The sequence below is a fragment of the Psammomys obesus genome, unplaced genomic scaffold (assembly GCF_907164565.1).
Source record: "Psammomys obesus unplaced genomic scaffold, mPsaObe1.curated_primary_1811, whole genome shotgun sequence".
Classification (NCBI taxonomy): domain Eukaryota; kingdom Metazoa; phylum Chordata; class Mammalia; order Rodentia; family Muridae; genus Psammomys; species Psammomys obesus.
In genome coordinates, this window is record NW_026596079.1 from 2,248,435 (window position 1) to 2,270,801 (window position 22,367).

The 22,367-nt window shown below is 50.1% G+C and overlaps 2 long non-coding RNA genes across 4 annotated transcripts in view; both read left to right on the forward strand.

Annotated features, from left to right (window-relative positions):
* Window positions 1-9,625, forward strand: part of LOC129690704 (uncharacterized) — an 18,673-nt gene extending 9,048 nt beyond the window's left edge. Inside the window, exon 3 of the long non-coding RNA XR_008722356.1 lies at window positions 9,565-9,625. This is a non-coding gene — a long non-coding RNA (uncharacterized LOC129690704). The remainder of the gene's footprint in view (window positions 1-9,564) is intronic.
* An 841-nt stretch (window positions 9,626-10,466) lies between these two features.
* The window catches only part of LOC129690703 (uncharacterized), a 42,947-nt gene continuing 31,046 nt past the window's right edge, over window positions 10,467-22,367 (forward strand). For 2 of the 3 annotated variants that reach the window (XR_008722354.1, XR_008722355.1), the window contains exons 1-4: window positions 10,467-10,557; window positions 12,148-12,204; window positions 13,022-13,205; window positions 17,833-17,954. This is a non-coding gene — a long non-coding RNA (uncharacterized LOC129690703). Of the gene's footprint in view, window positions 10,558-12,147; window positions 12,205-13,021; window positions 13,206-17,832; window positions 17,969-22,367 lie in introns of those variants that run through there. The other variant, XR_008722353.1, reaches the window with a different exon arrangement.

The window sequence follows — 22,367 nt, forward strand, 5'->3', positions numbered from 1 at the left end:
AGTTATGCATATGCTGTGTGAATTCTTGCTTCTTATCATCTCATTTGGCAGCCTCTGCACTATGACTGAGTTGGGTGCTGCTGGATGGAGCCTGTGGAAACTGCAAAGATTCGTGTTCCACCTTCTCTACTATGAAGTAGTACAGGAACACTTCAGATGTGACTGTACAGCTGAAGAAATGAATCATTTTATTTAATTTCAGTTCATTACAGTTTACATTCTGACTCCGCCCTGGCCAGAACTTGCTGGCCTGGCCACATCCTGTCTAGCCTTTCATCCATGCTGCAAATGTCAGGTGTTTGTTGCACTCTGCCCTCTTAATGCTTGCTTTCCAGTTCTTGGTTGGAACAGCTTCTCTGCTTTTATTTGTAGAAAATAAACGTCTACTCCACATCTAGCTTTGAAATATATTTCCAGTATTTCCCTCCTGTCCTTTTTCTTTTCCTGGCCCTTCCTTTCTTGGAGCAATTGATCAATTGATCAGTATCTATTTTTTTAAAAACATTTTTAGGGCTTATTAATGATTTCTGTATATTATATTAGTAGTTGCTTTTTAGTTCACAGCATCTTTAACTCTTCAGCTTGCCCTCAAACATGCATCCCTCTGCCTCCATGGTTCTTATCGCCTTTGTTCATTCATAGTTATTTTGTGTGTGTTCCCCCACCCCCAGTATGTTCACAGCCATCATTAATGGCACATTATTACTGATTCTGCTTTAAGTCAGTTGTCCTTTAGATACACAGAAGTGAGAAGATGTCTGTTTAAACTTATCTCCCTCTGCACCATTCTGGCTTTCTTCAGCTCTTTATTTAGACTGAGATTTCCTTTGCATGACGCTTCTGACCTGAATAACTTACTTCAACACATTCTGTGGTGCACATTTGGTTGGAACAGGCCTCTCAGCTTTTATTTGTAGAAAATAAATATCTACTCCACATCTATTTTTGAAATATATTTCCAGTGGGTATAGAGTTCAGTTTTTTCTTTCTTTTTTTTTTTTTTTTTTTCCTGCATTTAAAGGTGCCACACTGCACTGTCTCTGCTTCTCCTCCTCCCCCACCACACGGCCGTGCTGGTGCTGGTCCTCCTTTGCCTACAGAAGCTGTCTGCTTTCCAGTGGTTTCCTGCCCGGGAGGGTAGGTGTGTCGAAAACTCTGCTTAGGACTTATTGATGCGTAGTTGCTGCAGTTTATCATTTCCTAGTATTTGGATGCTTTTGGTCATTATTTTTCAAAATCTTTTCTGAATGCTTCCTTGCTTATGTGCCCTCTTCCCATGTGCACCCTGGATTTTGGGATGTGGCGAGGGACCCTGAGCCTCCTTTCACTTTTCTTGGTCTTTTTCTTTTGATTTAGTTTCTCCTGTTCTTTTTCAAGCCCACTAACCTCTTTATTCTACTCCACGACTTCTCCCTAGCCATAGACAGTTACTTCCAGTATTTCTGCTGCCTCACCCCTTCCTCTGATGCTGAGGATTGAACTCAGGGCCTTGCTCGTGTTCAACAGGCCATTTACCACTGAGATGAATATATATATTCAGCCTCTGTGGGCTTAGAGCTCCACGTAATCCTTGCTCCCTTGAAATTGTTCTTTCCTTGGCTCCATAAGGCTTTGGCTTCTATAGGCATAAATCTATGCCTGGCTGGAGCCTGGTGCCCTGGGTAGAGCTCCAGAGTGCCATGTATGCCTCTCTCTCACCCACTGTACTGGCCCCACCTGTAACAACTATGTTTCACCATGCCTATGCTTGACTTTACAAACCTCAGAAGCAGTTGGGTCTTCCCAGGGTCCCTCCTTGCTCAGCAGGCTCATCTGAGCAGCTCATTTTTCTCTCACTCTCAGAATTATAGTACAGTACTGAGTATTGTCACTGGTCAGAGTCAGAGAGTCCTTTCTGGTATCTGATGGGTTTTCAGCAATAGGAGGGAACTCAGGCCAGTGCTCCTTTGTGGCAGACACAGCTCCAGGCTGTGCATCAGAACAGTGGGGTTTTACCACAGTCTCTGTGTAGCCTAGCCTAGTGTTGAACTCTCAGTTCTACTGCTTCAGCTTCTGAGTGCTGCAGAGATGTGGCTATCACCCCTGACAGCCACAGAGGACAGGAGCCAGACCCATCCACTCCCCAGTGTCCAGCTGCAATTCTACCTTTGTGGTTTCCAGTGATTGGCAGAGGGCACCAGATGCCCCTCTCTGTATTCTCTTGCCTCACAGGTAGGGGGCATAGTGGCCCTATAGAGGCTCTGCTGTCTCCCTTGGCCTGCCATTTGCCTGTGTTGGTACAGTCCTGGCCATGGGCTATATAGGGTTAGGAGATATCAGGAGATGCAGTGTGCCAGAGCAGAGCAGTGAGGTATGTTCTGGGAATGTTCAGGGTTCTGGAAGAGGAAAGCCTGGCAGTTTCTGGAGGCTGGAAGTAGAGGAACTAGTTTGACCCAGGCTATTATGGTGAGAACTGCCCATGCAATTTCTCTTTGCAGAAGGCAGGGCCCCCCTTGAGCCCCTGAAGCCTTTTTCCCTATCAGAGAAAGTCTTGCCTTCTCTAGGTGGGTATAGGGACAGGCCTTCACCACTAGACTAGGCAAAGAAGGACTGAGTTGGCCTTGGTTTGGCACAGAGAGAAGGTGGGCTGGCGTAGACCAGGCAGAAGAGGTCAGCATGTGAACAGTCGGTAACCTCAGCAGGAGGTCAAACCCTAGGACCCTTTAGCAGTTCTAGGGTGAATCCTGCAGGCTTGTAGGCCTTTCTTACCGTCTGAGAGGAAACCCAGCTGTGGCATTGCAGTCAGCCATGTGTAGCAGCCCGACTCTGGCTCTAGCTCTCTATCACACTTTGGCTCCTGTTCCGATTCAGCCCCTTTGTCAGAGCACTGTCCTTGAAACAAATATTTGTCACTTGATTTCAATACCTTCTTTGGGCGGGCAGGCAGCCTGCAGGACAGGGCACAGCCTGAGGCCTGCAGTTGCTATGCAGGGTGATGGGTGGCAGTAGTGTGGCAGGTGGCCTCTGGTGCGCTGGAGGTGGGTGGGGGAGGGCTGAAGACTTGCATATCGCCCTCTGGCCCCTGGGTGTTTCTCAGCAGTAAGACTGCTCTCTGCAGCATTTTGGCCTCTAGAGGATATGGTGAAGAAGGTGTCCACACTGGGTTGGGCTCTCCAGGAGACTGAGCCACGTATGTGCCACGCCTCCACCTGCAGCTCAGGTACCTGTGAGAACATCATTCTAGTGTCTCACTCCTGCCTGGGCAGCTCTTGGGGTCAGTGTGGACTTGGAGCCCATTCGTTTGCTCTCAATCTTGTGCAGCTGTCATTATGATCATGGCAGGGCCAGGGCAGCCTTACACACTAGATGGTTGTGCTTTCATCATGCTGAGCCTCCTTGCCCTTTCTTCTGAGTTCTCGTTTACACACATAATCAAGTGTGCATCCTGAGCATTCCTCCTCCTCTTCCTTTTCCTCCTTTTTCCTCTTCTTTTCTTCTCCTCCCTCCCCTTTTTCCTCCTTCTTCTCCTTCTTCTTCTTCTTTTTATGGTACCAGGTATTGAACTCAGGTCCTGTCACAGCAGGCAAGCGTTCTTTAAGCTAGATAAATCCCCAGGCCTCTGTTCTGGATACCCTAACAAATTTCTGTACCTCTGTACCCTTATATTACCTGCTGTTCACTGTTGGGCACTTGTGCCTGTCCAGCGTCCTTGTCCCCTTGTCACTGGCATTTTCTTAGCTCTGACAAAGTTTCTGTGGCATCCTTATATAAGCTTCTCTTGAGAGTCTTATTTCTCTGAGCCACTAAGGGCATGGCAGGCCTATACCCAGCCTGCACACCTTCATTGCAGGGAGTCTTGATGCTTTTTTTTTTTTTTCTTTTCTCATAGCAGAGTGATTTTTGATATTTCCACTGTGTTCTTCAAGGTTTTGTTAAATTGATATCGAATTTATCTAGTACTGAAGTAATCAGTTCAGCTGTGTTGATGAAGTATCAGTGTTTTTAGCATATTTATCCATATCCTGGTTTCATTTTTGCTAGTGTAATAAAATACCCCAAGAAAAACCCACTTATGGGTAAAAAGGCTTATTTTCGCTCACGATGGCAGGTTATAGTCCATTACTGCAGGAAAGCCATGATGGAAGGAACCTGAAACAGTCAGTTACATCATAGTAAAAAACAGAAGGGATGAATGTGAGCATGCTTATTGCTCAGCTGACTTTCTCTGCTCTTACTTTGAGGTGCTGTGGACGCAGACTCTGGAATGTGAATTTACAGCAGGGCGGCTGGGGTCCAAGAAGCATCCAGGAAACTTCAGGGACCTCGAATGTGTCTTGTGCTGAGCTTTTATTAGGAGCAGCTGAACGTACAGATACTATACCGTCACTGAACTCTGTTCACAAGGAAGGGAAGGTCATTTCTAACAGATCACCAGTGAGGACAGAGACAAGGAAGTGTGGACAAGAAATACACTGGAGCAGAGCATGCCTTTACATCCCCCAAAGTACATTCCATTCCTTGAGCTATGAGTGTGCTCGTCGTTCAGATAATTTCCTCCTTCCTTTAGTGGGCCAACGGTCGGAGTGCTTTTAGAATGTGTTTCTTTCTCAGACCAGGCTCCTGGCAAGTTGATAGTCATCCCATCTGCTGAATGCGTATCATACAAATGCCATTAGGAGTTAAATTTTTAAGATACGCACAGGACTGCTACATCCTTATCATCTCTATGTTGACAGAGCTGCCTGCTTTAAAATTATTGTTGTTGTTGTTGTTGTTATTATTTGTGTATGTGTGCACTGTGTGTGTGTTCCTGCATGCCACAGGATGCTTGTGAAGGTCAGAGGACAACTTTACTGTGCACTTCAAGGGTAGAAGTAGTGTTTCAGTCCCCCAGTGGCAGGAGTGACCTCTGAGGAGCACACGCAGTATATCAGATTGACCGGGAACACACATGCTGAGCTTTTCAGCCTCGCCCTGTACCAGGCAGGGGGATCTGCTCCATAGGGCCCAGCCTAGGCCCCCATGTCATAGGCTCCCAAATTTGAGCATGAGAGTTGTATCAGTAACTTCACAGCTTAGTGGTGCCAGGGACAGTGTCTGTCAGGCTGTGGGTGGCCCAGTGTCATCCCAGGGTGCTGTTGGAGTCCTAAGTACTTGGCTGGGCAAATAGCTGTGATCCTAGAACCTCATCTCACAGTGTTTGCCTGGTGCCATGGCTCAGGCACTACTCTAAGTGTTGATAGGTAACTGACATTGGCTGGGCTGGATCCACAGCAGGCCCTGGGTCAGCCAGGGTCAAGGTATATGTGGAGATCTCTCTCTCTCTCTGGGAAGTGGAGAAGATTCCTGTGTCAGGCTCACAGGTGGCCAGGTGGCTTAGTTAGGGTTTCTGTCGCTGTGATGAAACACCATGACCAAAAGCAAGTTGGGGAGGAAAGGGTTTATTTGGCTTACACTTCCACATCATGGTTCATCACTGAAGGAAGTCAAGACAGGAATCCCAACAGGGCAGAGACCTGGAGTCAGGAGCTGATGCAGAGGCCATGGAAGGGGGCTGCTTACTGGCCTGCTCCTCATGGCTTGCTCAGTCTGCTTTCTTATAGAAGCCAGGACGACCAGACCAGAGATGGCACCACCCACAGTAGGCTGGGCCTTCCCTCATCCATCACTACTCAGGGCCACGGAGCCGAGAGCATGATATCGCAGCCTGCTGCCATTGAGCACGCCAGTACACAGACACCTGACAGCTCAGGTGCAGGAGAAAGCCACTCCTTTCACTGCTGCTGGAAAGGGTCTGAGGATGATTTAGCTGTGGCTTTTGGAGGCACTCTGGGGGCCACAGATATAGGCATGCCCCCTCCACATCACCTGGGGAAACTGAGGTGCTGAGGAAGGGCTTTTTCTGGAGCTACAAAATGAGAACAGAGGTGGTAATGCCATCCAAGGCAGGGATGGCATCCAAGTGTTTTCTCAGGCTTGGGAGACACTGTGCACAAAACCAGTGCTGTCCTTGCCCTCCTGTCTCAGTCCTGTGCCTTAGTCTGTGGTGACGCTTGTCTCAGCGATGTGACATCCTAGGGTGTCAGGCCTTGTTTGGTATGACAGTAGGTTAACCATGGGTCTTGCCAGTCCTCCTCAGGCACTTTTGGTTCCAGGACTTCACCACAGGAGTCAGAGGGCCTCTCTAGATGAGGCTACCATACCCCAGCCGGCCTCACCCATGCTGAGGTGCCAGAAGGCATACCTGGTTCTGCCTGGGATGTCATCAGTGACAGGAAGAGCTCTCTCAGCCTGTCCATTCTGTCACTGGTACCCATGTGTGTGTGATTGTGGGGGGAAGGGGACAGGGGGAGTGTGGGTGTAAATCAGCTCCATCGATAAACATGCTACCAGTTAGCATGCATTCAGTAAGCCTGATACTGTGTGGGCCCTGCAGTCACTCTGGGTGAATGCTGAGTATTTCATTCCTTTCAGAAACTCCCTCTGGTTCCTTCCCACCCGATACCCTCTGCCCAGATCCTAGTCTCTTGTGACCTACAGGCATGCACAGTCATGGGTTCTCTGGATTACTCAGTGCTATGTTTCACCCACGGTGGTCACGCTGAGTCCTTTCCTTTTTTATTGCTAAGTAGTATTCAGCAGTGTGGCTTTATCGCTTTCTCTTTACCCAGCACCTTGAGACGGACCCAGGGCTGATTCCAGTTAGTGCTAAGGCTGTGCTGTCTCCACGGGTTTTTTGCGTGTTTCCCCCTCTGGGTGAGTTGCCTGAAGCAAAATTGTAGAGCAGATAACGAGAGCAGATTCTAGGTGAATCCATCCAGCTTTCCAAAGCAGCTGAGCCATTTTCAGGACTCTGTGTTGGCCTCAGAGCCTGCAGCAGGTGTTGGCAGCTGTGGCTTCAGTGTGTATTTCAATGTGGTATGGTCTCCTCTGGGTGCATGTCAGTCTCCTGCCTGTTGTTGTCATTACTTGTTCTTGCCTTGTGAGTGTGGGCTTGTTAGAGCTCTTATGTTCTCAATGCAAGTGCTGTGTCAGGTGCTAAGGGGAGACTTTCCTACCCTAGGCTTGTCTTTAGTAAATGGATCGTATTTCTGACATTGTTGAGGTTCCCAGAGGGTTCTGTCTACTGCTGAGGTGTGAATATGATTTGTGTCTTACCCCTCACTCAGGAACCATTGAGAAGGTGAGCATTCAGTCCAGCCTTGGTGCATACTGAGGCCTTCGGGAGATGGTTAAATACAGGTCACCAGGGCAGAGGCTCGTGATGGAATTCTGGTGGTTTGTGGAAGGAGAGTGGAGAAGTACATGTGTGCTTCAGCCATGGAGCCTGGAAGGCCCTCGCGGGGGCCTATGCCATGTTGTTGAGACTTCTTTGTTAGGTAGCCTGCCTCAGGCACTTCATTACAGTAATGCAGGGATGGAGTAATGGCTCATGTATTTGCGGTTTTCGTATTTTCAGCTCTCACATTTGGGCCTGACACACTCAGAATTTATTCTTGTGTATGCAGTGAGGTAAGGCTGAGCTCATTAAACAAAACAAAAGGAAACAAAAAAAAAAATTAGGTGTCCCATTATTCTTTTTTTTTTTTTTTTAAGTCTTTTTCTGTTGATTGTGTTGGCATCCTTTTGGAGAGCTGCCTGAGCCTATCGCTATGGCACATCCTGGGCCTGTGAGACTTGAATTCTGGTGTGGGCCCTCAGCTGCAGGTGGTTCTGAAGTTCTTCCAGATGCCCAGACCTTTTGTGTTTCAGTTGAACTCTTGTTAACTTCTTTAAAAAAAAAAAAAAAGGAAAACTTTTACATTTTGGATTGTGGTTGCTTTTAAGAATTAACATCACAGCAATATTGCCTTACACTCTATAGAGCCACTTTTCCTTTCCTTTGTTTTTTCTTTAGGCAATTCCTTGTAGTTACCAGTGACATGCCTTGTTAATGTTGCAACATATGTCTAATTCTTCGGACTGTTTTCACGGTTTCTATACTGTCACAACTGGTGTTGTTTAAACTTCACTTTCCAGTCTTGGCCACAGTTCAGAAACATGGCTGATGTTTATACACTGCTGCCCCGTGAGGTTTTTTTGTTTATTCTGGGAGGTTTCCTTTGGCTTTCTCAGGACTGTCTGCAGATGACAGACCCAAGGCACGGCCATGATGTGGACTCCCAGGGGACCCATTTCATCCTCCTGTCTTTTCTGACACCAGAGCCCCAAGTGGTGGCTTCTGGTCCATGCTGTCCCAGCTGCACTGTGAGTCTCTCTGCTGCGTATCCTCATGACTCTGCTTTCTGCTTCTGATGGTAGTTGGGGCTACAGACAGGCTGACCAGATCAGCTGCCCATAGTCTCTGGGTTGGGCCTTTCAGTACTATGAAGGTTCTGGAAGACAATCTGTAAATACTTTCCTAGGCTGCTGGGATTACTGGTGGTATGCACTCCTTTTCTCTCTCCAGGCTGTTTCTTGGGTTCACTGGCTGTGTGGCTGCTGTCTGCCAAGGCCATGTCAGAGTGACTTAATGCACGAGGCATGCCAGGCTGGGTAAGGAGGTTGGCTTGCTTTTCTGTCATGAGATGACCACAGTCTGTGAGAGATGGAGAGGATACTCATCTTGGAAAGGACACAGAAGTAGAATGCTTTCAGTCTAGTGCTGATGGTTCCAGAAAGATGAGAGTTACACCAGCAGCCTTTCCGCTGTTGTTTGGGACAGAATCTGAGGAGAAGAAGAGAGGTCTGTATAGTAGGAAGCTCCTGCCACTTGTACTGGGGCTTTGCCCACTGCTCTCTATCTGAAGCATGAACCATGGGGCAACATCTGGGCTGCTGCTACCCTCTCTAGCTGTCCAGGGGCTGTAGAGCAGTGTCCTCGATGATGCTAGAGCATAGTTAGGTATTCAGCTTTGTTGGGAGTGGAACATGGAATTGCTGTTATGTGCTAAGGATGGAGGGACATGAACTGGCCTCTAAGAGCCATGCCTCAAACCTCTCCGCCTGTGATGGCATGAGAGGTAGTGACAGTAGATAACCAGAAGGCACTACAATAGTCTGGACACATGGGGACACATGAGGTGAGGGAAATGTTGGTATGTGCATTCCCCTAAACATACTGCAGCAGCGCTGACTGATGCGTTGTGTTGTAGGCTGGATGGAGCAGGGCTTTGCTGCCAGGACTAGAAGAATGGGGATTTTAGAGGTTGAGGTGGCAAAAGGGGGCCAATGTGATACCTGGGCAGAGCTGCCAATAGGCTGCCATAGAGGCTAGCTTGGAGTTAAGAGCCAGCTGGGAACAGAACATAGGCTGATGACATTCAGATGATGTCAGGTCCAGAGATCATGAAGGTGGGTCTCATAGGGAGTGGCTGGTGACAGGGTCCTTGGGATATCCTGGCTCTGACAGTTTAAGGTTGGCCAGGAAAGCAGATGGGCTTGGGCCGTAGCAGGAATGTAGGTCAGTGACACCTATGTCAGTGACAGATCTGTGACAGGAGAGCCTCTGCTACCCACCCACCCTCTGCTTTGTAACCTGTGGCACAGTGTCCTTATCTCATGCTTGTCTGCTTACTTTCCTGCTTCTTTCTCCTCCCCATACAGGCTGCCATGACTGTGTTTCCTGAAAGTCAGAGCCTCTTTTCCTGGTTCTGCAGTGATCAGTGGTATCAGGCAGGCTGCTTTGCGGTAGGTGGCCTTTGAGGACCCGGGGTTGGCATCGTACACGTGCTGACCACTGCAGTGAGGGGGTTATGACTTGATGCCTGTAAGGAGAGGCTTCAGGGAAACATCTGAATTGGGGGTTTCTGGCTCCTGCCAGGTCAGACCTCCTTTTCTGTTGGGTTATGTGTGTGTTGGGGTCAGGCTGGGACAGGGTTGCCCTGGATTGCAGTGTGGGTAAGGTATGTAGGCTTATCCCTGAGCAGCAGATTCATGATGTTTGGAGGGGATAGGTCACATGGTGTTGTAGGTAAGTCTTTTGTGCTGGAAGGACCTGAGTCCCCTTCTAGAAGAGGCCCCAACTCTGCCTAGGTTTAGGTTATCACAAGGCAAGGAGAGTGGTGTGGTGGGCCTCTCTGTGTGACAGTCGTTGGCCTCAATAGGACCAGAAAAGTCTAGTCATTTGTCTGGGCAAGAGTTGGGGCCATGGTGGATTGGTGGCTTCCACCCCCCGCAGTGCGTTTCTCTCCCTCTGTTCTGCTTATCCTTATCCACCCCCATTGCTTCGTGCAGTCACTGCCTGTCCCCCCAGGTCCCTGTCCTTGCCTCAGTCTCCCTAATTGTCCTGTAGGGATGTATTTATCACCCATGCTGTACCAGCCCTCACTTCTATGTCTTTCCAAGGACTGCTCCTGACGGTCCTTGGCTCCTTTCATCCGCACATGTCCCCACACTAATCTGCCCTATCTCCCTTTCTCAACCTCCCTGTTCTTCTCTCTCACCCTGGGATATTCCCGAGCTTCCTGCCCACCCCTCTGTTCCTATCTTCTCTACTCCAGGAATGAAGTCCAGCAGGACACCAACAAAACCAGTGCTGTGAAGCAAACGTTGGAGCTGCGAGGCTTCTACCCGGTATATTTCCCCCAGGGACTTGAGGTGAGCCTCAAGGTAGGAGTGTAGAGGGAGGAGGAGAGGGTTCCCTGGTGCCTGTGGTGGAATGCATACATTACATGGGAAAGATACTGTACTGATATGTGCAGAAGGATACTCAGGACAGCTGGACCCAGCTTGTGGTCAGCACACTTACTGATAGGCCTTGCCCTTCTGGAGCCCATGGTACAGTGGGCATGAGGGCAGTCTAGTCTGCCTGGAGATGGACGCTCTGAACATCCTCTCATCAGTTTCATGGTCCTTGCCTCTGCTACTAATGTCTTCTCATCCTGCCCTGCCTCCAATCTCCTACCCTTCTACCTACTGCCATCTATACGATGCCTCCGTGTGTACCCTCACAGTTATTCCAACACTGCTCTGAACACATGATGGCTTTCAGAGACCTCTGCCACACACTGTCCCGGCTACTGCTACCCCTTCCTTGCATGTCTGCTGAGCTCCTAGAGACTGGAGAGTGCCCAGGATACACAAGTAACTGCTGTAAGCCTGCAGTCTGTGGAGCAATAGACAGCGGCCTGCCAGCCCCTGCCTGCCCCCTGCTCAGCCTCACTGGCTGATTCCACTGTTCCCGCGTACCTGGAGCAGACTGCCCACAAAGCCTGGAACACCAAACATCTGCCCTTGACAGGAAATGTCTGCCACCCCGTTCCGACCAACCATGAGTGGTGTGGCCCACACTTGCAGGAACTGTTCGCAGCAGCAGGGGTTGAAATAAGGAGACCTCCCTGTGTGGGAGTGGCTCAGTCAGCGCAAGTATGAAGTAAGGATGGAACCTGCACATGTGGGTATGCTCCTGGGAGAATGTCCAGACAGTATGGGTTGCGGAGACAGAACACACTGGAGAGAGCTCCTGTGGTTTTGGTGCCCACAGAGAGACTGACTGAAGATATAAACTGTGATGGGCTTAGGGAGCAGGGCAGAGGGTGTGAGGACACATGGAGGAGGGGGTATGATTCTGTGGGGGATGAAGTAGGCACAGGGATCTCTGAGAACCAAAACCCTGGTCCTGGGGCCAGGCCGGACAAGGGTGCTGTAAGAAAGACCACCATCCGCTGGACTGGCTGAAAACCCAACTCTCAGAGGCCATTCAGCTATGGAGTGGTGCAGAAGGTGAGAGGCTGAGAGGGATGGTGTTATTACTCCTTTCCTTGAACACCCCTCCCCAACTGTCTTGTTCTAGGTTTGTTTAGCGTAGCCTCATCACCAGGGTAGAAGAACAGGTATTCCCAAGGCACATTGTACAGGTACCAGGATCTCACGGGCACATCTTCAGGGTATGTCCTAGGAAGGACTTGTTCTCACAAGTGCTTCCCAGAGGTGGCCTCCCAGCAACTCCCGGAAGTCTGGAAGAGCGGGGATTATCATGGATGAGCAGCAGGGAAACTGAGACACAGGGGAGATGATACGGATTAATGGAGGCTATCCAGTAGTTCCCTAAGAGGCAACCTGTCAGTGGGAGCAGACAGCGTAAGTGTATATTGGGTGCTGCCTGGTGTCAGGCCATCTTTCTCTCCTTTTATATTCTCCCATATTTCCATTTTGTGCTTTCTTTTTCTTTTTTTTTTTCCCCAACAGAGGATTGCAGAAAAATCCAGAGCACTGTTTTCCAGGATGCAGCGGGTGAGCAAGCAGGTAAGGGACCAAGTTTTGACTGTATCTGGAGCCTTGGGGACAACCCTGAACCTGCTGTTGTTTGTGCCTTGGGAAAGGGCAGGAGAGGTGAGGTAGGCGCTCCATGGTGGTTAGGTTTTCAAAGCTCTGCTGGACAGTGGAACATGGGGAATCATCTAAGAGGCAGCCATAGGTGGTTCTGTGTTCTGTGCAGGACTGACGGGTGTCCACATGGTCTTAACCTGCTTTCTAAAGGGTGGGTACCTTGTAAAGAAAAGCAACATATCAAGCTCAGTTCCGGGGCTGAATGGCCAGAGTGGAATCAGAGTGGCCTCTGATAAAGGGTCTCTTTGCAAAGTCATTACGATGGAGGCCACAGAAAGCAAGGTGTTTGCACTCAGAGGCAGTCAGTGTAATGTGAGGAAACCCACAAGGTCCTCACCACAGATAGAGGAGAAAACTCAAGAGAAAACCCAGCCCCATAAAGGGAATGACCTTGACCTACAAAGGTGTCTTTGCAAGCTTTCCGCAGGCACCACACATGCCAGGGAAACAGTCTCTTGAGATTGAGGGCAGAGCATGGGGTCTTGTCTCCTCCTTTGCCATCTCATGGGGCTTTGCAGCAGGTATGATGAGGAGACCACAGGTGGGGACCAGGGATAGCATGGTTGCGACACTGACACTGAGTGTCACTGCGGGGACATTAGAACTCATAATATGCTTCCAAATAAGATCACCTATTCCAGGTCAGCCTCTAAGAAGACAGTGAGCTTGAAAATGGCATGTAGGAATTAGTGTCACTCTGAGTTGGTATGGCAGCATGTACCTGTGATTCCAGTTACCGGATGATCATCTGAGCCCAGGAAATGAGGCCAGGCAGGGTAGCATAGAGACACCCTGTCTTGAAAAAGAAGAAAGAAGTAACTGCGTGAGCATGGCATCAAATGGAGGAAGAGAGCCAAGATGGATGCTTCCAGCCTGTACTTGGAAACTCACCTATCATTGCTAAGAAAGCAGAGAAGGTATGAGGAATGAGGGTGCCATATTTGTGCCAGCTGCTTTGTGTGTGTGTGTATTTGTCTGTAAATGGAAGAGACATAGGGTAGTGAAGATAAGATTTCAGCACTGAGGAATTTGTTCATACCTACCACAGACATCAGCCAAACTGGTGGTGTGGAGTCTGTGAGGTACACAGGTTGCTTTTGGATGGTCCAGATGCAGCCCAGGTGTGTGCCGGCTGGTGGAGGTAGCCTGAGGAGGTAGCTGCCCTGGGAGAACTTGATGCTTACTCAGAGCTGGATGCCAGCTTAGTTGAGTCTGACAAAGATCCTTAAATGAATAGAAACATTCCCTCTGAAACCCTAGCTGTCACGAGAGAGGCAAAGCAGAGACACCCCTACAAGCAGGAAGTACTTTCCAACTCCACAGCGGAAGGACACAGACCATGGGGATGAAGACTGATGGCTTTATCAAAACTAATACACCGGCAAGAGAGTAGAAGCTGCCCAGAGTTAGAGAGCTTTTGCATAGCGTTATGACAAGTACTCTGCCAACATTCATGAAGATCTCTTATCAATCAGCGTGGAGATGTTCCCAAAGAGTATTTCCAAATGAATAATGAACAGTGAACGTGTACTCAACCAGCGTGGCTACTAGAAAAAGTAAAGGGAGCTTGTTGTACCTTCAATCCTGTAATCCTAGCGCTCAGGAGGTTGAGGCACTAGATCATCATGAATTCAAGACCAGTGTAGGTTATATAGTTTTAGGCCAGCCTGGACTACAGAGTGATGCTCTGTCTCTTTTTTTTTTTTTTTTTTTTTTTTTTTTTAAGGTAGAGGACCATCATAGTGTTGGTCACATAACCCAAATAATTACAAGAACTCGAATAAAAATACCAGAACCTGGCGCTGGTAGATGTAAAGAGGGGCAGTGGGGACAGGGTGTGAATTTGTACCCTGATCTAGAGTGTTAGGAGGGTCAGCTGAAGGTGAACATTGTTTACTGTGGCCCTGAAATCCTGCCCCAAGGAAAAGCATGTGTGCATTCGCTGAAAGTCATGGTATGATCCTGGTAACACCACATGTGTCTGGGCACTGCTCATCTCTGGTGAGGCAGAGACATCATCCATGCTGGGTTCAGACAATATGAAGGTTTGGAGCAGTCCTGAGGATGAGCCATGGCTGCTAGGACCCCCATGCAGTCTCCGACAGCGTGTGGCTCCTGGTCTGGACAGTCTGGCCCCAGGCAGAGTTGATGGTTTGGTTTTGGGGACGAGCCTTGGGGATCATGCTATCTGCCTTTGTAACACCACTGGGTGACATAAAAGAATGGCTGTTTTCTTTCCTTCCTTCCTTCCTTCCTTCCTTCCTTCCTTCCTTCCTTCCTTCCTCCCTCCCTCCCTCCCTCCCTCCCTCCCTTCCTTCCTTCCTTTCTTTTTGTTGTGTGTGTATGCGTGGACCACAGGAATCATACATCTTTATTTCTACATGCTAGCTAGAAGTCACTTGTCGTGCTACCATATTTGGGGCACAGGGCAAAGTCATCCTTCGTCTCCATGCCATTTGGAGAAGCTGAACACCAGATGTTGGGTGCCTTTCCTGATCCCACTCTTAGCTGGGATTGGAGGACGTGAGAAAATGCCTAATTTCCCAGAGCCTGAGCTCCAAACATTGTCTAGGTCTGAACTTCCCAGCTCCTTCTCCCTCAGCAGGAGGAGGGCTGGGTCAGCCAGTATCATAGTCTCCAAAGATGCCCGTCCCAACTTTGTGTCTTCTCATGGGAAACCTAGCCCTTTCTTCAGTGGTCCCACAGCAGGATCTGTTTATTTCTAAGTCTCTGTGTGTTCAAGCCATGGCTAGGGGTGAGAAAGCTGCCTTTGTCAGCTTTTCCCTAGCTGGAAAGCCATCACAGGCCCACTCTGTACCCCAGCACCTGGCAAGCAAATCCTTAATCTGGGCATCAGAGCTAAAGACCCAAATTGAGCCTTTGTAGGCAGCATAAAGAAGAGCTTTGTCTTCCTTTCAGGAGGCTGGGAGATCTGCTAAACTGTTTCTTTAGCCCTGTCCTTTGTCATGTATGCTAAGGAAGGTGAACCTGTACGGAGGTGAAGGAGGCCCTTATAGGGTTTCACCGGCATGGTTAAAGTGTTTCCCCCTCCTGCAAACTCAGCCCCACACCCCCTCTCTGTGCCCTCAGTGGGGCAGCCATTAAAGGCACAAGTTCCTAGCAGCATACATGAGAAGTCTGGCCCCCTCTGCCTTCAGCTTGCAGAGAGATGTCCTCTGAGACTCAACCCCCAGGTTATGTCCCACTGAGTGTTCTCTGGCATTCTTTCCCCAGGAGATCTGACTCGGTGCTAACTGGTCCACGGCATCTGGTCATGAGATTGGATCCAGTTTCTTCCAGCTCTCTCTTCTGGGCTCGGCCAGCTGTTAGAACATCTGCAGGTTATGCACAGGCTCATGAGGAAGTGCCATAAGCCTGGCAAGATGTGTCAGGACAGTGACACAGAGGCAGGTGAAACGGGCCTGTGCATGGCTGGTTTTAGGGCCTGATAGTCTATGGGTGTCCCATGACTTACAGGGGACAAGTCTTTATAGTGTCCTCTCTCAGAACTGGTAGTGATATTTCTCAGTGTCTTTGTTATGCACTGGCCCTTAATTGTGCATCTTGTTTTCAAGGGACAAAGACGGTAGCAGCTCAATGTCACAGATGCTAAAACTCTCTCTGCCTCTTCTTAGGCAGGCGGGTCCCCTGGGAACCAGGTACCCAGTGCTCTGCAGGTAGGTGGGACCACAGAGTAAACTCAGATCACAGGTTGGGGTGTTGTAGCACAGCGTCGGTCATTCTCAGTTGACAGGTGGGTGCACTGAGGCCCAGATAATGTGGGGTGCCATGCTTGTATCTCACAGCAGGTGCTATGCTGGGGCAGAACCCTTGCCAGAGTCCTTTCCATGAGCCTATAAGCTTCGGAGACTGCAGAGGCGTGGCGGGTGGGGAGGGTAGAGTGAGGTCTGGCTCAGGGCCAGGGCCTCCCCCACCCTCAGGCCCTGCTCACTTCCTCCCACCCACAGGGAAGGGAGGCGATAATTACTGCCTTGGATGAGAGCGCTTGTCAACAGATTTTTAGATCTTTTATTTTACATTCATCTATCCACATATTTGTTTATTTAAAGGCCTCTGCTGACTTCCTTGTGTTCCCATGATGCGTGGGAAGGACGTTGGCTTAGGAAGGAGACCTGAGTGAGGGTGGCTTCACCGTCACTCCAAGTGCAATGGCTATGCTTACTTTGTGGGTCCTGAGAAAAAGCACCTGGCCTCTTGCCTTCTCCCTCATAAGGAGATATTCTTCCTCCATCACCACCAACTCTCCCAGGCAGAGCCATGGGACCCCACTGTCTGTCCCTAGATAGAGGTGAAGGAGCACACAGCTGTCCTAGCTTCATGTGCCTACCCAGGATAGGTTCTACCCCAAATAAGCTGGGCCGAGCTGGAGTCCAGACTCTCCCCTGCCCTTCTATTCTAGCTCATACCCATTCATTGTTCCTTAGACCCTGGTCCAGAATGACACTGGAGACAAGGTCCAGCCATCTTTCAATCCAGGTCCCAGAGAAACTAGCCATGTCACAGCCATACTCCTGCTTTAGGACTCTGGTGCCAAGGGAGAGGTGCAAGCTGCCTTGGCCATATGTTTTAAAGAGAAGGCTTCCAGAGATGGAGAGAGGACCTTGAGCATGCCTTCTGTAGATGACTGGGGAGGCTGAGTCCAGGGTCCTTGGAGATGATTGTAGTGCTGGGGCTGAGCTGCATCTCAGTGTTGGCATGGAGTCCCTCCCTCTGAAACTCCTCCCAGCCTGACCAGTGCTTGGGGACCAGATGGATGTTCAGTGACTGTCTCTCTGGAGCCACTGCCACAGAAGGCTCTGGAATTGTGTCCAGATTGTCCCATCAGAGAGCAAATGGGGTTAATTGGAGAAATATAATTTATTGTGTTAAAACATTTGGTGAATTAAAGAAATAAAGGAAAAATTAAACTGCAAATCCCCCTCCCCCAAGTTCCCCATCCTCAGCTCATTCACCCGGAGCTCATCCTCAGGCTCCCCAGGGTGGTGTTTGGGCCTTGACTTGATGGTGTCAGGTGGCTAATTATTTTTCCTGGAGTCTGGCTTCACAGACTCTGCCTATAGCTGGGCCTGTGGTGGGTCTGCAGCCTTCAGTGAGACAGTGGACTTTGGTTTGTTTCACAGGCATGACTTTGGGACTCACAAAGAGGCCTAAGACCCCAAAAAGCTAGACACACAGAGTATTGTTCCCGGGGTCAGGGTTCTACCCCCTAGACTTGCTATGGTCCAGCACATGGCAGCTTTGTATACAAGCATGGATTGCAAACCTGCTGTAGTCTCCTCATGCCTGAGGAGAGGATACGTACACACCACAGGACAGGTGACCAGGGGCCACTAACCCTCACTCCTGCCTACCTTACATAGCAACCTACGGCCTCTTCTCCCTGGAGCATGCTCTTCTGAGCCAAGGCTTTCCCAGGCTTTCAACATCCCAGGACAAGGCCTCAGGACATAGGTGGCCCAACTGGGTCGAGGGAAGAAGACCTCCAGGGTATGGAATGGTCATAACCTGAGCCCCCGTTTGCAGGCCTGGCTGATAGCCTGAAGCACCTTAATGGAAGTGACAGCAGGTGGCAGGGCCAGGAGCAGATGACTAAGGAGGACCTGGAAGCCATCCAACTCCACGAGGAGGCCGTCCGACAGCTGGTGGTGAGACGTGCATGTGGTGACTCTCAACGCTACCATGGGGGCTATCAAGACCTTCAGGGCTCAAAGAGCCAGCCTGTTGTAGGCTCTCACCCTTCTCCTCGTGACAGGAATTACATCTGGCCTTGCAGTGCTGATTGACTCTCCTAGGAGTCTTGGGATCCTGGTGATAGGACAAGGTGTTCTGCACAGCCTGGGCTCGTAAGTGTGTGTGTGGGGATGCCCAGGTTGGCTCTAAGGAGGAGGCTGAGTGCCTGACATGTGGTTCCCAGTGGGTGGCCTTCCGGTAGTCAACAGGAACTGAGCCTGCAATTTGATGGTGCGGCCAGCAGGTGGCAGGTGCGCTGTCGACGGCCGCTGTGGGTGTAGGACTGGGTGCTGCCTGTTCTAATTTTGTAAGGTTTGCTTATGTGTGGTACCTGCTGGCAGGCTGTCTCTGTAGAGCCCACAGCGACTCTGTGCAGCTGCTGAGTGTGCCATCTTCTGAGAGGCACACAGTGTGGGTGTATGAGTGTTAAACGTGCCCCTCCCCACGAGGAAGTGGAGAGCACAGTAGCTGGGCTGGGGGAGACCTGACCGTTGCCTATAGCTCTGAGACTTCCCTCCTCTGGGCTGTGTCTGCTGCAGGAATGTTGGAACCTGCTCAGGAGCACCCAGGGGCTGCCAGGAGTGGTTCTTTAAGAAAACAGGGACACGGATATCTCTCCTGAGTCTAAGGCCCCAGCTAAGGACTATCATTTCTCCACTTTCCAGGGAGGGCCAGGCTCCAGCCCCTTTATCTTGGACCCTTTCTTTGGGCTCAGCTCAGCTTTGCCTCTGCTGTGTCTCCTACTTTAGCTTGGTAGAGAAATGCCTATTTCTCAGGACCTCCACCTGGTGCTTTCTGAACCCCGTTAGGAACTGCCCCCTCCCAGTGTGATGCCCACACCCTAGTCTTGCCCTCATGTGGAAGCTGTGCAGGTGATGCAGGGAACAAAAGAGCACACATGGGTGTTTTTGTCTGTCTGTTGGCGCGGCAGAGAACATTTTCCCAGAGAAACCCATGTGGGTCCAGGATCCCAGGAGACCAGAGAGGCAAATCAGAGGCCTCTATAGCTCTCAAACTTGAATCCCTTAGGAAGTTCCGAGAACAACCCTGGCCTGTCTGTTGGAGTATGGCAAGATATTCATAGCAGAGCTGTACAGTCAGGTCCAGCGAGGGAACTTGGAACAGAAGCTCATGCTGCCAGTAGGATTGCATTTATTCCCAAGATAAATGTGGTCCAGGCTGCTTGGGATGGGCAGTACCTGACCCAAACCTCATAGGATGCAGTTCCACAGGTGGAGGCCTAGACAGCTTCCATTTTCAGTCTCTCCTTGACACAAGCGCTTCCTACCTCATGGGCAGCCTGGTGCTGTGGCATGCTCTCTGGTTTGGTATGGTGCATACGGCAGAATAGAAGGCTTTTCTAGAGATCTCTGCAGTAGCCTAGTGAGAGAGGCGAGACCCTGCATTGATACAGAATCTGGCTTGTAGACCTGGCTGCAGACCAGGTGTGAGCTCAGCCCACTCAGGACTCTACAGTTTTGAGGCTTAGTGGGGTCCTCAAGTGGACAGTGGGCAGCTCATGGAGACAGCATGGGCTTCTGATCTGAGGTGTCTCTGCATAAGACACAGAATCTCATGCCAGCACTCACCAGGTGCTAGGTGGAAGGTCAGCGGGACTAGAGCTGTCATTTTTTGAGACATCTGCTGTGAGTGATGTTTCCCCCACATCACTCACTGCCTCCGGTCTTTGAAAATGAAAGAAAACAAAACACAAATGTCATTAGCCTTATTGTCTCCCTCTAGTTTACAGCTGGTCCTGGTGACTTAACAGCTCTCCAGGCTCAGCGAGGGAGGAGGCAGGGACCCATGCCTTTTAGATTGGGAGTGACCTCTGCAGGTGTCCAGTACAGAGGGGACTGGCTATGGAGTGATTGTTAGACAGGTTGGAAGTGAATGTCACAGCGGCCAACAAGGCTGGTGTCCTTCTGTCTGCTTTCCCCGCAGTGAGGCAAGTCCTCCAAAGGCTCTTGGGCCCTAGTTTTACCTGGGTGACTTCTGAAGACATAAAACCATGCAGATTCCAAGGCTCCTGGAGGACACGAGAGGCACTTGGAGTGGGTAGCCATGTAAACCCAGGTTCCCAAGGTGTCGATGGTCTGGGTGCTTTTAGGGACTGTAGAGAGCTGAGTCCATGGGATCTGATGGGAACCATGTCTGCCCCTAATATCCCTTCCATTCTTGGCTCTCCAGAGTCATCCTGTAAGAGAGATAAATGGCTGCTGTATCTGTGGTGCAAGCAGTGCAGCCTCTTAAGCGGGTACAGAACATGGCCATGTCATCCACGTGACACTGGTTTGCAGGCAAGCAAAATGCAAGAGTTACTCGGTCGTGGAGGCTTGCACCGAGATTTCTGGAGCCACCGAAGCCAGGCAGCATGCGTGCAGATTCAGAGTCCCTGCCTGGAGCCCTTGTTGGACAATGTGTGAAACTGTCAAATTGCAATTAGAAAAAAACAAAACAAAACAAAACAAAACTAGATAGTGGACATGCCACAAATATTAGCGGAAAGCCCTTGGCACTGAGTGGAACTCACCCAGAAAGTGCATACGTGCTACAGACTCAAGGCCTGCAGGCCCTTGAGTGCAAGGCTATTGGAGCCAGTTGGAAGAAGGGGTAGGGAGGCTGTTGCTCTAAGGGGAGCCTGGGATTTGGCATCCCTGCCTCTCCTGCCCCCATCTCCAACCCTGCCCATTCAGATCTTGGACCAGATTTTGAGCTGTCTTCATGAACGCATTGATAGCAGGGGCAGAGCCAACAGGTAGTATTTGGATAATAACAGGACCCTGGATCTGGTATGGCTTGTTTCCCCTGAGCCTGAAGCTGGGGAGTGAAGCCCTTGCTTCAGGCCCAACCATGTAGGATCCCAGGAAGCCTTCCATGGCCCTGGGGAGGGGACCTACCCGATAGGGCTCTTTTATTTCCTGTCTGCATAGAGGAAGTAGGTATCTGATTCGGGTCCCAGGCCCAGTCTCACAGTGCCATCTGAACAGTTTTCCTCAGTTTATCTGTATAGTGGGTATACTGGCACAAACCTTCTTATTGGGAGGAAACGAGTATGAAGACTTTTGCCAATCAAAAGGTGGAAAAATGCCATGGCAGTCATGTGTCTGGTAAAAAAAAAAGAAAAGAAAAGCCACCTAGAAAGAGCCATTGCAGGAGGTGTGGGCTCTGGGGAGCCCTCTTCTATGGAGGCCTTCTTCCCTCCTGCCCCTGCTATGGATGCCTGAGAATTCCTCCTAGATGAGAGAAGCCTAGATGTGAGAGGACTGGCCTGGGATCTCTTAGCCTTGCAGCTTCCTAATGTTAAGACCCATGGAGACCCAGCAGGCCAGGGGCTGGTGTTGATGAAAGCAGAGGCTGATCTTCCATCCTGGGTATGGAAAGCCCTCTAGCCTAAGGAAGCAGGCCAGGCCTTCTTAACATGGGGACTAGGTAAGTCTTATCTGAGCCCCCACAACTGTCTAAAGTATATTGGGGGCCTTCTGCTATGAGGGTCCTGTCGTTCCTTACTGTGTGGGAGTCAAGGAGATTTCTATTTTACAGAATGCAGCATACCCCATATCCTGTGCTCTCAACATATGTCCTTAATCTGTGCAAAGCCCCTGAGTGTGAGCTGTACCTTCTGTCTGAGATCATGGGCATATGTGTTCTGTGCTATGATGGGCCGAGTTAGGACAGGAGCCTTCCTGGTTCTTGCTGGGTCTGATGCTGCCAAGTTGTGGAGCCCATGCTCAGGCATTAGGATTCTAAGGTAGCAGGGACCCCATATGGTAGAGGGGCTGGAGAGCCTCCCCTGTTCTCTCTTCTGTCTTTTCATCACCCAATCCTTCTCACTAGTAACCTTGCTCGTGTAATCTAGTAACGTTGCTCTGCATGGAGCCAATTCCAGGCTGGAGCACCCCTGGTTTTCAGCAGCTTCTGTCCCAGCCTGTGTTCCCTCCCAACCCCTCTAGTGCTTTTATTCCCTCTTTCCCGCTTCTGACCCTCAGGCCAGATTGCAGTCATTTTCATCCTAAAAGTTCCTTTGTAAAAAGAACTCCAGCATCCTGAGCTAACATTTCTCAGTGCCTCTTTCTGGTCTTCCATTACTTCCCCGTGAAGCCTCTTCTGGGTGCTGCCCCAAGCTGTCATGAATCCCTGGTCCTGTCCCTGTTCCACCAGGAGATCCCTGGCCCCCTGTTGCATATGAGAAGCTGCTTATCATTGTCCTGCAGAGACTCATCCAGGGTGCTCAGGCAGTGCTCCTTCCTGCCTGATCCTCCTTGGCAATGTCATCAAGAGCCTTTCCCTTCCTGCTCTCAGGGGCCACCGATAGCCCAAGATCTCCT